Here is a 14,022-nt window from a genome sequence, read left to right on the forward strand (position 1 = left end):
CCTATTTCTACCCTCAGTTTGCTGTATACCTTAGAAGTCTCCTGGCTCCTCTAACCAACAGTTTCCTATTTACATAAATAGGAATCCTATTTCTGCCCTCTGGCCATCCTTTAGAGTTAGGAAGGATAAAACAGATGGCAGTAAAGAACTTGAAACTCCTTGAATATAGGTATCATATAAATAGTCTCATACAGTTTCAAGATTTCAACTAATTATAATATGAGCTAGAGGTTTAGTAGAAAATTTGGGGGTAGAGGGGCTAACTTAAAGGAGTCCTGTGCTCTCTCATTCCTTGCACCTTCAGTGACTATGTTATGGCCATCTTACGGGGCTTTGCAGTTCATACGCTCTGGTTGTAATGCACTCCCTTTCTTAGCTTATGCTGGGGCACAAATGAATTCTCCTTCATGCACAATCTTCCTGAAATAATCCTAAAGCATTGAAAGAAGTTGTCCTACAAAAGCTGATGGATTATACAATGCACTTTGTAGATGAGTGCAGCCATGTAAGAAGTAGAGGACTGGCCAGGTGCGGTGGCTCATGCCTATAATTCCAAGAGTTTGGGAGGAAAAAGTGGGAGGATCGCTTGAACCCAGGAGTTTGAGAGCAGCCTGGGCAACATAGTGAGATCTCGTCTCATGGAGGGGGAGGAGAATAAGAAGGAGGAGGAGGAGGAGGAAGAGCAGGAGGAGGAAGAGGAGGGGCAGGAGGAGAAGGAGGAGAAGGAGGAGAAGAGAAAGAGGAAGAGGAGGAGGAGGAAGAGGAGGAGAAGACTGACTGACTCCTCTGGCTCCAAAAACTCTGATGTTTGCCCTCTATTTTCCCAGTAGGGTGTGCTTTCCCCATCAGCAAGCCACAGCCCGACCAAATAAACCACTGTCCTAGAACTCCCCACATGGTTTTCTCTCATCTAGTCTCTGTGTCTGCAACTGGTGCTGAGTGATCCAATTCCTGGAGCCAGCCAGTGCCACAGAGCCAAGCTATTTTCTCCCCAGTGCCACCGCCACTGGGGCTTAGAGACCCCCATAACCACTGGTTCCCTCCTTGACACAGCCACTAAAGTTCTTCTGAGCCACCACCACCACCCCACAGCCTGCCACCCTACCCTACAATCACTGCCCCTAGAGGTCTGTCTCTTACTCACTCCATCCAGCTGGGCTTTTCTCCCTCACCAAGAAATTAATGCAACTTCTAGCGTTCTCTCTCTTTCTCTCTCTCTTTCTCTCTCTCTCTCTCTCTGCCATGTGCAGAAAGAAGATGTAACCTCATAAAGTTGCACCATTTAAGCAAAAACCTGCATCCAGGAGCCATGTGGCTAATTTTTCCCAAGGGCTGAGGTTCCCTGGAGCCTCAGCATTGTCCTGCATCCCTCACCTCCCCACATCACCCTCCCTGTAGGAACCAAGACAGTCATTAGGGATCCCAATGACTTGTATTTGTCATTTTCATCCCTGCCTTCCTCCGTGCCATTCTCAGAGCCCAGCTAGTCCTTATGGACCCTTTATCCAATGCCAAACTACCCAAACTTCCAGGGAGAGGAAGGATCCCAGAGACCAAATGCTTTCCAGGAAAAGAGGGGAAAGAGGCAAATGCATCCAGAGAATCAAACCTGACCTCTCTCTGCCCTCACCACATCCTCCTCCCTAGGACGGTGATATGGTTTTGCTGTGTCCCCACCCAAATCTCATCTTGAATTGTAGCTCCCATAATCCCATGTGTTGTGGGAGGAACCCTGTGGGAGATAATTGAATCATGGGGGCAGTTTCTCCCACACTGTTATCGTGGTAATGAACAAGTCTCACGAGATCTGATGGTTTTATAAGTGGAAACCCCTTTCGCTTGGTTCCCATTCTCTCTTGCCACCACCATGTAAGACGTGCCTTTCCCCTTCCACCATGACTGTGAGGCCTCCCCAGCCATATGAAACTGTAAGTCCACTAAATATCTTTTTCTTTATGAATTACCCAGTCACGGGTATGTCTTTATCAGCAGCATGAAAACACACTAATAAAGATGGGCAGCTACTGCCCAAATCCCTGAGCTGTGTCAAGCTGTGGGGTTACAAATCCACAGAACATCCTGTAAACCTCAGAGGTGTATAGCACCAATATGTGCTGACACTACAGAAAAAGAAGTGGCTGGTGTGTTGCCTTCCAAAAGCTTACAATCAAGTTAGGAAAGGCAAGGGTGGCACACATTTAAACAATAAAGAAATAAATAGCATCATGGCATATAACAGTGGAAATTATGTGGCATAGGCTCTGAATCAGTGTTTTTTTTAGCATGCATAAGAGCACCTGAAAAACGCATTTAAAGCACAGATTCCCGAGCCTCACTCCCAGATATTTTTATTTAGTACCTGTGGAGTAGGTTTGTGATCTTTTTAAGAAAAATCCGGTCGGGCATGATGGCTCATGCCTGTAATCCCACCATTTTGGCAGGCCAAGGCAGGTGGATCACTTGAGGTCAGGAGTTCAAGACCAGCCTGGCCTACATGGTGAAACTCTGTCTCTACTAAAAATACAAAAATTAGCCAGGCAAGGTGGTACGTGCCTGTAATCCCAGCTACTTGGGAAGCTGAGGCAGGAGAATCGCTTGAACCCAGGAGGTGGAGGTTGCAGTGACCCAAGATCGTGCCACTGCACTCCAGCCTGGGCAACAGAGCTATAGACTCCACCTCAAAAAAAAAAAAAAAAAAAAAAGAAAAAGAAAAAGAAAAATCCCAGGTGATTTTGATGGTAGGATGCCAAGAAAATAGCACAAAGATATAGCACAATAGTTACCATGGATTACAGGAGCTTTCATTGCAACAACCAAATCACAACTAAAACTACTTAAAACTATCTGTTTTCTATGCTAGCCAGTTCCATTACTGCACCAGGCACCACACTTAGCAAAACCAATTGCTCTATGTTGCCCAAAGTATTTTTCCATAACTGAAAGACACCTGAAAAAGGAAGAAAAGATGAATTGTCTTAGTGAGACTCATATGAATTTTTCAGTTGCTACAAGAGGTAATTAATTAGAGGGCACTTTTGGTGTCTTGTCATCTTGATCAATCTGGCTTAGCCTCCAGGGCTATCAACCTCAGAACTGGAAACACTTATTCCCCAGGCCAAATATGCTGCCCCCACCTAGATCCCAGCAAAGCTTAGTGATCTCTCCTAAACCACAGCCAGCTACACATGAGCTCTTGCCATCCCACCTGCAAGGAAAGAGCCATGCAATTTAAAGATGGAAGAGATTGTGGTCATCATTTTACATTTTACGAACCTCTTCATTTTACAAGTAAAGAAATAGAGACCCAGAGACCCAAAGGCACAGGGCTAATGCCATCTCTCCTGGAAGTCAGATAGGAAGAGTCCTCACACCCCCTGCAGCCAAAATACAGTCATCCACACTTACTCTTTTAGGAAGAGGGTGACAGATGGGAGAGTAGTGTTTTTCCTTGCCACCTAGCCTTGTCTGTTTCCAAATCACTTATCAATTCACTCAGCAGCCTTGTCAGAGAAATATTTTGAGCCCTGCGGGGGGCCCAAGAAAACTTGCAGACAAGAGGGAATAGGGCTAAGTGACTTCCAATGAGTGGGAGTGACTTCCCAATGGGACAGAGGATGTCAGGCAGGAAACGCACATTCATGGGGTCACTGTCTCCCTGCACAAAGCCCAGAGCTGAAGGGAAGAGGGAAGGCAGCAGACCAAAGCAAGGAAGCAGGTCAGGCTTCGAGTTCAAGGTTTCTTTTCTATAGGTTCTAGGGGAAGAGGAGCTCACCAAAAAGAGAGAAAGAAAAGGAGAGGTCGGTGGAAGAAAATGCCCCATGTACACCTAGAAGGTCTGGCAGGGCACAGTTTGCCTAAATACCCCAAGATGCTTCTCAGCAGCCCAGCGACATGCACAGTAGGTCTGGACTGTCAGGGGCAGGCAGGTCAGGACTGGGAGGTGAGGCTGGCCTCCGGGTTGCAGTGCCAGAGGTGTGGCCAGGCCAGGACGGGGAGGCTCTTCCGGCTGATGCCCACCCCCACCCTGCAGCTGCTCTCCCTCTCCACTCTGCCCTGCTTCACTCCCACCCTTTTCCTGGTTTGGGTTCAAACCCCAGCAACTAGCTCCAACAGATAACAACACCTGCCCACTCAGCAAACTGGCGTGCAGTCAAGAGACCGCCACACAATTGACTCTTCTGACACAGCACCTTTTGTTGCAGCCAAGATGTTTGAGAGGGAGAGAGTGAGGACACAGCTCAGTGGACCGGCTCCTGGCAACATGGCCTGATCGGAAGCTCGCATTTGCATTCTCGTCCTCAGGCCCCCACTCCCGGCCCCCATCCATGGAGCATAGAGAAACAGGTGGTGAGCATCCTCACTGGCAGATGCAGCAGGCGCTCACAGCAGAGGCAACGTCACTTTCCTTGTAGGTTTCTTGGCACCTTCTGGCCTTTCTGGAGCCAGCACCTCCTGGGAACTTGCTTCCTGGTGCTTCATCAAGGCCTTTGGCGTAACCATCCAGGATCTGTCACTCGTCCCACAAGGACTAGGGTCCTGCATTTTCTAAGTCACAGAAGCCTGTCAGGTCACACAGCCACAAAGTAAAGAGAGAGACCCAGACAGGAGAAAACTCGTGGAGGAAAATCATCACCACCAAGTAATGGCAAAGGAGGACTCCACACGTTCTGAAAAACAAGTCTCCTTAACTAGCCATTTTCTCGTCCCACCCTGGGCAGGCCAGCGCTTCTCCATTTTCACACAGCTCTCCCCACATTCACACAGGTCTGTTTGGTTAAAAAAGAGAACAGAATTGTGCTGAAGTGGCTACTGAATGCCAAGGTTTGGGGGTTTGTTTTAATTTTTATATTCTAGAAAGAGGGTCTTCCTCTGTTACCCAGGCTGGAGTGTAGTGGTGCAATCATAGCTCACTGTAACTGGAAACTCCTAACCTCAAGCATCCTCCCACCTCAGCCTCCTGAGCAGATGGGACCACAAGTGCACACCACCACACCCAGCTAATTTTTTTTTTTTTTGGTAGAGACAGGGTCTTGCTGTGTTGGCCAGGCTGGCATGCAGTGGCACAATCATAGCTAACTGCAGCCCCAACCTCCCAGGCTCAAGCAATCCCCCCACCTCAGCCTCCCAAGTAGCTGGGACCACAGGTGTGCACCACCACAGCCAGCTAAATTATTTTATTTTTTGTAGAGACAGGTCTCGCTGTGTTGCCCAGGCTGGTCTCAAACTCCTAGCCTTAAGCGATCCTCCCACCTCAGCTTCCCAAGTGCTGGGATTACAGGCATGAGTCACCACAGCCAGCAAAATGTTAAGATTTATATCACTGGAAATTTCTGTGTATGAAGTCAAGTGCCTGACCTTAAGGCACCTACTTTCTAATAGGAAAAACAAGGCAGGCAACTATCAAAAATATATGTGTAACATGCCACTCTGTGACACTGGGGATACAAGAAACGCCTCCTTAATTTTTTTAGTCAGATTGAATCTAATGAGACCCTACTTTCCAAAGGTATGAAAAGTTTCATGTCTGTCATTTGGGGGAGTTATTTCTCCTTCCCATAAGCATAAGAACCCATAGGGTTTACATGATCCAAAAAAACAAAGGAGGAGGACCTGCTCATTGCCCCCAAGATGATGTGCACTGCTTGCTCCTAGTCCAGGGTGTGTGCTGCATGTGTTCAATGGCAGGCAGTTGTATTCCCTCCACGCCAAGTTCAGCCACAAAGGAATGTCCCTTAATAACCAGGACTCAGACAGCCCAGCAGTCATTGCCTTTGGATGTCTTTCCATCCCTGAGATGTTGGATTCAAGGGAGGTCAGCTCTGCACTGTTTACAAAACACACACTCCTCCTAGTCCTGGGGGATATAGCCACTGTCTCCCCGGCCCTTGCAGCCCTCGGCTTAGATAACACCTCCTGGCATTCTATGTCTCACAGCCCTGTCGTATTTTCTTCACAATACTGATCACTAGCTGAAGCAATCTGATTTGTGGACTATGTGTTGGTTTACTGTGTTCTTCAGAAGAACACAAATTCTATGAGAGCTGGATCCTTTCCAATCCTATTTGCTGATATATATCCAATGCCTAGAAAAGTGGCTGGCACAAGCTAGGGACAAGTATCTGTTGAATGAGTAACTTAATATGCCAAGACTGAAACCTCCTCCTTTTCTTATACTATCAAACATACTTTTGCCAACAAACCCCATGCTGAATGGCCCTAGATCTTCAAAAGCAGCATATCTCAGAGATGGAAAATGGAAAAGCATCCTTGGTTCTTTCTAGCTGAGTCTGCAAGAAGAAAACTCAGGTTAATGTTTCAATTACCCATTATACACACATATATATACAGATATCTCTATGATGTCAATATTATTTTGCAGGAATTCAGTTGATAAGGGACTGAGCTGGACAAGATCACAAAGCTGATCTGAATTCAATAATTTTCAGACTGATCGTTCAGACTTGGCTTAAGGTTGCTTTCACTTTTGTTTGCTACCCAACTAGCAAATGAGCAATGAAAATAATATACACAGGCCAGGCATGGTGACTCACGCCTGTGATCCCAGCACTTTGGGAGGCTGAGGCAGGAGGATTGCTTGAGGCCAGGAGTTCAAGACCAGGCTGGCCAACATGGTGAAACCCCATCTCTACTAAAATTACAAAAATTAGCCAGGCATGGTGGCTCACACTAGTAATCCCAGCTACTCAGGAGGCTAAGGAGGAAAATTTCCCCAACCCAGGAGGTGGAGGTTGCAATGAGCCGAGATCATGCCACTGCACTCCAGCCTGGGTGAGAGTGAGACTGTTTCAAAAAAAAAAGAAAATAATATACACAGCAGTGTGTGGCAGCTCATGTCTGTAAGCCTGTAATCCCAGCGCTTTGGGGAGGCCAAGGCAGGAGGATCACTTGAGGCCAGTGTTGGGAACAGGCCCTCAAATCTGGCCATAAACTAGCCCCAAAACTGGCCATAAACAAAATCTCTGCAGCACTGTGACATGTTCATGATAGCCATGACACACTCACTGAAGGTTGTGGGTTTACCAGGTTGTGTGTTCCTTACCTTACCAGGCAAGGAACACCTGGCCCACCCAGGGAGGAAAACTGCTTAAAGGCGTTCCTAAGCCACAAACAATAGCATGAGCAATCTGTGCCTTAAGGACATGTTCCTGCTGCAGATAACTAGCCAGAGCCCATCCCTTTGTTTCGGCCCATCCCTTTGTTTCCCATAAGGAATACTTTTAGTTAATCTATAATCTATAGAAATAATGCTTATCACTGGCTTGCTGTCAATAAATATGTGGATCAAACTCTGTTCAGGGCTGTCAGCTCTGAAGGCTGTGAGTCCCCTGATTTCCCACTCCACACTCTGTATTTCTGTGTGTGTATCTTTAATTCCTCTAGTGCCACTGGGTTAGGGTCTCCACAACCCAGCTGGTCTCGACAGGCCAGGCGTTTAAGATCAGCCTGGGCAATACAGCAAGACCCCCCAGCTCTTAAAAAAAAAAAAAAAAGAAAAATATGGATGAGTAGACTCATCCCAGTTACCTTCCTAATATTCTTTACAGCCCCCAAAAATTTAATGGCTTCAGCAGGTCAAGTAGAGTAAGGAACCTACCAAGACAAAAGAGCCCAGAATCTCAGTTCATTGACTTTCGCAGGAATTTCCTATCCCATTTTTAACTGCACCAATGGGCCAGCATTGGAGTGTGAGCCCTGGCCACAGTCCACAATAGGGGTTATGGTACACACTAGCTTTGTGTCATCAAAAATGAATTAAAATAAATGGTTGATCTATGGTTGAAATGAGGAGAGTAATGTGCTATGGAAGACAGGAGGAAGAAAATGCTTTCAAACATATGAAGCGTTTTGTTTAAAAACTTGGAGAAGAGTAGAAGTTGAGTGTGCAGAGGGGAGGAATCCACAAAAGCAAGCCGGGCTCCAAAGGAAGCTGTGGGCGTGGGTTTACACTGAGAGACTGGAGCCATCTGGTGGAGAATGCTGAAAGCAACAAAGAATAATGAGAATCAGTGCAAATCTGCTAGAGAAATGAGATTCCAGAAGTGGGGACTGGAAGATACTCCTTACTTTTACAAAAGATGAAGTTGAGATTCAACAAATTTAAGTGACTTGCCGACGCTGAAAGGGTGAAATAATGTCATTATTAAATGGGTTACCCTCAGATATGGTTTCAATCTAGTATGAACTGAAAAGTGGCTGATTTTGAAGAGCCTCAGTGATCAGGGAACTTGTACTCCACTCTGAAACTTTCAACACTTGCCCTTCCCTGTGTTAGTCTGTTCTCACACTGCTAATAAAGACATACCTGAAACTGGGTAATTTATAAGGGAAAGAGATTTAAGGGACTCACAGTTCCACATGGCAGGGGAGGCCTCACAATTATGGCAGATAGCAAGTGAGGAGCAGTCACATCTTACATGGCAGCAGGCAAGAGAGCTTGTGCAGGGAACTCCCCTTTATAAAACCAACAGATCTCGTGAGATTTATTCACTACCACAAGAACAGTATGGGGGAAACCACCCCCATGATTCAGTTATCTCCACCAGGCCCCAGCCTTGACATGTGGGGATTATTACAATTCTAGATGAGATTTGGGTGGGGACACAGCCAAACCATATCACTCCCTGAGCCCAGGAATCTATAAATTGTCAATCGTGATCTCTAAGTCAGTCTTGATTCTCTCTCTGGTCAATATCCAAATGCACACAGTTGGATTCCCAGCTATATGTCACAACCTGCTGCCCAGCCTGAAGGCCTCCCTACAGGGAGGGAAACATAGGTGACTACTCCCCTCCTAGAGCTGGGATTGCATCCTTGACACCACACCTTTATCACTGGTGGCAATAATGGGATTTCAAATAAACTACTCTTTGGTCAAAGATTAGATGAGACTGTCCTGCCTCAACTGCATAGAAACTGCATAGAAATACCTTGTTCTCATGGGCCTGAAACTTGCAGAATGGATTTGCTGTAGATATGCTTTTGTACACATGTGAGCTTAGGCTTGTTCTATGGGCTATTACACAGACAGAAGTAAACACCATTACTTATTTCAGTAGAGGTATTGTCCCTGAGGCCCAATCTCAAAGATAGATACAATCGACCAAAACAAAAACAGACAAAAATAAATAAAATGACCCCGGATTTCTTAGCTGCAGCCCATGAAAGCCACACAGACTTAACAGAGTAGGAACTTGGTCAAGGATATTAGACAATTCACATAATTGCTGAGAGAGCTAGAAAGCCAGTTGCTGGAACCATATGGGTAGAAACAACACCCAGCTATGTTGTGGGGGCTTGTAAGGAACTATCTTAGCCCCCACTGCTCACTCTCTATGCCCCTAGAGATTGAACATTAAAGAGCTTTTAGCTGGGCAGAATGGCACACACTTGTAGTCCCAGCACTTTGGGAGGCTAAGGCAGGAAAATCACTTGAGGCTGGGAGTTCAAGACCAGCCTGGGTAACACAGTGAGACACCCTCTCTCCAAAAAAATAAAAAGAGTTTTCCCAAGGACCAGCCATCTGTCCCCATGCTAGCTAGAAGATCAGTTCCAGCATGTAGCAGAAACTACTATGCAGTCACCAAAACCCATGACTAGATCACATTTCCCAGACTTCCTTACTGTTAAATGTGGTGACTGTCTGAGTTCCAGCCAATAGAATGTAGGTAGAGGAAAAGTGCATCACTTCCAGGAAGAGCCAGTAAAAGCTTTCTGCAAGTCATCTTTTCTTGCTTCCTCCCCTGCCTGAATGGAGAGGACTCTGTGGACCTAGAGAAGGGCAGAACCACAAGATGAAAAAAGCCTTGAGCCCCTGAGTAACCACATGGAGCGCTGCATTACAATGAACTCTCACATCAGACTCTGGAAAGTGACAAGTAAATCTACATCGTGCTTCAGGCCAGAGAAGGTAAAATTGATCTGCAGCAGCAACTGCTGTGACTCACCCTAAGGACAACCACTCACAAGTCTTTCATGGGCTCATGTGAGTGAAAGGATCTAGATTATATGCTGCACCCTAGCGGCAAGGGAGCCGGGGGATGCAAGTTTGCTGCCATCATTCTTGTGAAAGTGGGATTCAGAATGTGGACAGTTACCAAGATGTAGAGAAAATACTTGGAGCAGCAATAAATGAAGCATGATCCCTACAGAAAGAAACAAACAGTTCACAGAAAATGTAGCCCAAATAGCCAGTAAACGTATGAAAGGGGCCGGGCATGGTGGCTCACGCCTGTAATCCCAGTACTTTGGGAGGCCAAGGCAGGCAGATCACGAGGTCAGGAAATTGAGACCATCATGGCTAACACGGTGAAACCCCGTCTCTACTAAAAATACAAAAAATTAGCCGGGCATTGTGACACACACCTGTAGTCCCAGCTGCTCAGGAGGCTGAGGCAGGAGAATGGCTTGAACTCAGAAGGCATAGGTTGCAGTGAGCCGAGATCACACCACTGCTCTCCAGCCTGGGTAACAGAGTGAGATTCTGTCTCAAAACAAAAACAAAAACAAAAAAAAACATATGAAAGGATTACCAATATCACTAGTAATCATGGAGATGCAAAATTTTACCCCCAAAAAACAGGTGATTTTATACCATTAGATTGCAAAGCGTTTTAAGGCTTATAAACTTGGCAATGATGTGGAGAAATGAGGCCTCTCATATCATGTTGGTCAAAGTGTAAATTATCACACCCATTATGGAGAGCAAAATTGGACACTCTGTAATAAAGTCAGAGACGTACCTTGAAATCCAATCTAGCAAGTCTGTTTCTAGACATGTATCTTAGCGATGGAGTGTCTCACAGCAACAGACAAATGCCCTCAAATGACACATATTGCTTCCACTCATGGCCCATTGACAAGAACTAATCAAAAGGCCCTGCCTTACTATAAGGTCACAAGAAAGAATAATCCTCCCACATGTTCAGAAAGGAGAAGAAAACTAGATATGACTTAGTATAATACCAGAAAGTAGAGACCACACTTTTCCAAAGAACTTCAATGTTGAAGCCTTTCTTGCAAAAACAGCAAAGAAAGTCTCACTAAAAGACCTTCTCACAATGCAGAGACTTACTGCCATCATCAGATTGCAAAACTTTTTTATTGAGGCAGAATCCATAGGTGATGAAAAGGAAATGTTTGTAGGTTTAGAAAGGTTAAAAGTAAAATCCAGGCAGAGGCAGTAAGATTGCTTGAGCCCAGGAATTCAAGATCAGCCTAGGCAACATAGAGAAACTCTTGTCTCTGCAAAAAATGCAAAAATTAGCTGGGCATGTTAGCACATGCCTGTAGTCCCAGCTACTTGGGAGACTGAGGCAGGAGGATCATGTAAGCCCAGGAGGTTGAGGCTGCAGAGAGCCATGATTGCTCTACTGCACTCCAACTGGGCAACAGAGTGAGACTCTGTCTCAAAAAAAAAAAAAAAACAAAAAAGGAAATTCCAATGACAAGGTCAGAATGATTCATCCCTTCCCAACTTTAGACTCAGACAGTCTATGACAACATCTTGCCATCTGTTGTATCTGACAGCCCCAGTATCTAGATGTAAAGCCATCTCTCAAGAACTTTGGTCAACAGTAACAGCACCTTGTTTACCTACTATCGTCCATCCCAGAAAGGCATCTTGATATCCACATGTTGGAAAACATCCAACAGGTAAGTGGCGATTAGGCCTATTATTGGTTTAGCTACAATCATCTAGATAGTCCAAATTTGGACAAGTCAGCATTGCTGAATCACACAATCTCCTGGACAATTCAAGCAAATAAACAAGGAATCTGCCTTTCACCTCTATTACAATTCACCTCTATTCAAATGAAGGTGATATTTTCATGGTGGATTCTCGCACCAGCACCTATCTTAATACCTGGCACATAGACATTAGACAAATGTTTGTTAAATAAATGGATCAACGCATCAATCAATCTGGGTAATTATAGGCATACCATTGCTATCTGGTCTGCAAACTGAATTGCAGGATAAACACACAGCCAGTAAAATCACTACCAGAGCTAGATGGTTGTATATATACCAGGAATTTTTGTCCAGATGCCAAGGGGAGGTGGAGGAGGAGGCTGGGAGCTATCCCAGCTGGCATGGCTCTATAGATCCCACTGCCAAAGAAAGCACAGAGGCAGAAACGGAACTTTGAGCCAACTCAGTGAATTCACAGGCTGGGAGATACCATCCCATCTCTTCTCATAAATAATGGAGGCATAGCATCATTCTGTGTCTTAGCTTTGCCATTTTTTAAGTATATAAATTTTTTAATTGACAAATAATTGTTCATATTCATGGGGTACATAGTGATGTTTTGATACATAGCATTATTCTATGTCTTAGCTTTGCCTTTTTTAAGTATACAAATTTTTTAATTGACAAATAACAGTACATATTCATGGGTACATAGTGATGTTTTGATACATAGAATGTATAGTGATCAGATCAGAGTAATTAGCATATCCATCATCTCCATCATTTATCATTTCTTTGTGTTGGAAACATTCAATAGCTTTCTTCTCTACTTTGCCATCTGTAACAAGCAGGGTAGGACTAGAAGAGAATGAAGTTATGCAGCAAGAAACAGATTATTTTGCTGGCGAACACTAGGATTCTACCAAGTTTCTTGCTTCACTTTGGAATTGAGATAAAGGCCCAAGCAGAAGCGAGATCAGAAACTTTCCCATATGAAACATATAGACACCCTAAGGTTTATGTCCAAATCCATCTTGATCTCTGAAGGAAGCAATCCTTGAAAAAAATATTTTTTTTCCAAAGACTGTGGAAGGCTCATGGCACAGGAAACTACCTGGGTATTAATTGGTGATGTCCTAGGAGAACACAGTCAAGAAAATAGACACAGGCCGGGCACAGTGCTTCACGGCTGTAATCCCAGCACTTTGGGAGGCTGAGGAGGGTGGATCACCTAAGGTCAGAAGTTCAAGACCAGCCTGGCCAACACGGTGAAACCCCATCTCTACTAAAAATACAAAATTAGCTGAGCGTGGTGGTGCATGCCTGTAATCCCAGATACTCCAGAGGCTGAGGCAGAAGAATTGCTTAGAACCCAGGAGGCGGAAGTTGCAGTGAGACGAGATCATGCCACTGCACTCCAGCCTGGGTGACAGAGCAAGACTGTCTCAAAAAAGAAAAGAAAAGAAAAGAAAACAGACACAGAAGAGGCTGGGCACAGCGGCTCATTCCTGTAGTTCCAGCACTTTGGGAAGCCAAGAAGGGAGGAGTGCTTGAGCTCAGAAGTTCCAGACCGGCCTCGGCAACACAGTGAGACTTGTCTCTACAAAAGATAAAATAATTTAGCTGGCTGTGGTGGTGCATGCCTGTGGTCCCAGCTACTTGGGAGGCTGAGGTGGGAGGATTGCTTGAGCCTGGGAGGTTGAGGCTGCGTGAGCTATGATTGTGCCACTGCATGCCAGCCTGGCCGACACAGCAAGACCGCTGTTCCTTACTGAGAAAAACAAATTTCTCTTTGTTTAAATCATTTTTGGTTGGGTTTGCTGTTATTTGTAGCCTAATGGAATCCTGATAAATCTTATAATTTTTCAATAATAGAGTCAGGGGAAAAAAAGAAGTACAATGAAAAACACCCAATTATTTTCAAATCTCAGTCTGGCAGATTAGCACTTTCCCTCAAATAAACACCACAATGACAGGTAGAAAAGAATAATTTATAGGAGGACCAAGGTGAGGAGAGGCATCATGATGGCTGCTCCTGCCTCCTGCTCCCACTGGAACAGGTGACTGTCCATCCAGTAAGGCAGGTGTGGAGGGTACAGGAGCAGATTGGAGGAGGGTATTTCCTCCAGAGAAAACCAGGAAATCGAGAAAAGTATATTCACGGATAGCATTATAGAATTGCAGAATGTTAGAGTTAGGAAGGGTTTTAATTTCACACCTTCATTTCACAAATGAGAGAAATGAGACCCAAGGAGGCTATATAACTTGCCACAGTTACTGATTGAACGATGATGTGGTTTGGCTGTGTCC

The sequence above is a fragment of the Gorilla gorilla genome, chromosome 7 (assembly GCF_029281585.2).
Source record: "Gorilla gorilla gorilla isolate KB3781 chromosome 7, NHGRI_mGorGor1-v2.1_pri, whole genome shotgun sequence".
NCBI lineage: Eukaryota > Metazoa > Chordata > Mammalia > Primates > Hominidae > Gorilla > Gorilla gorilla.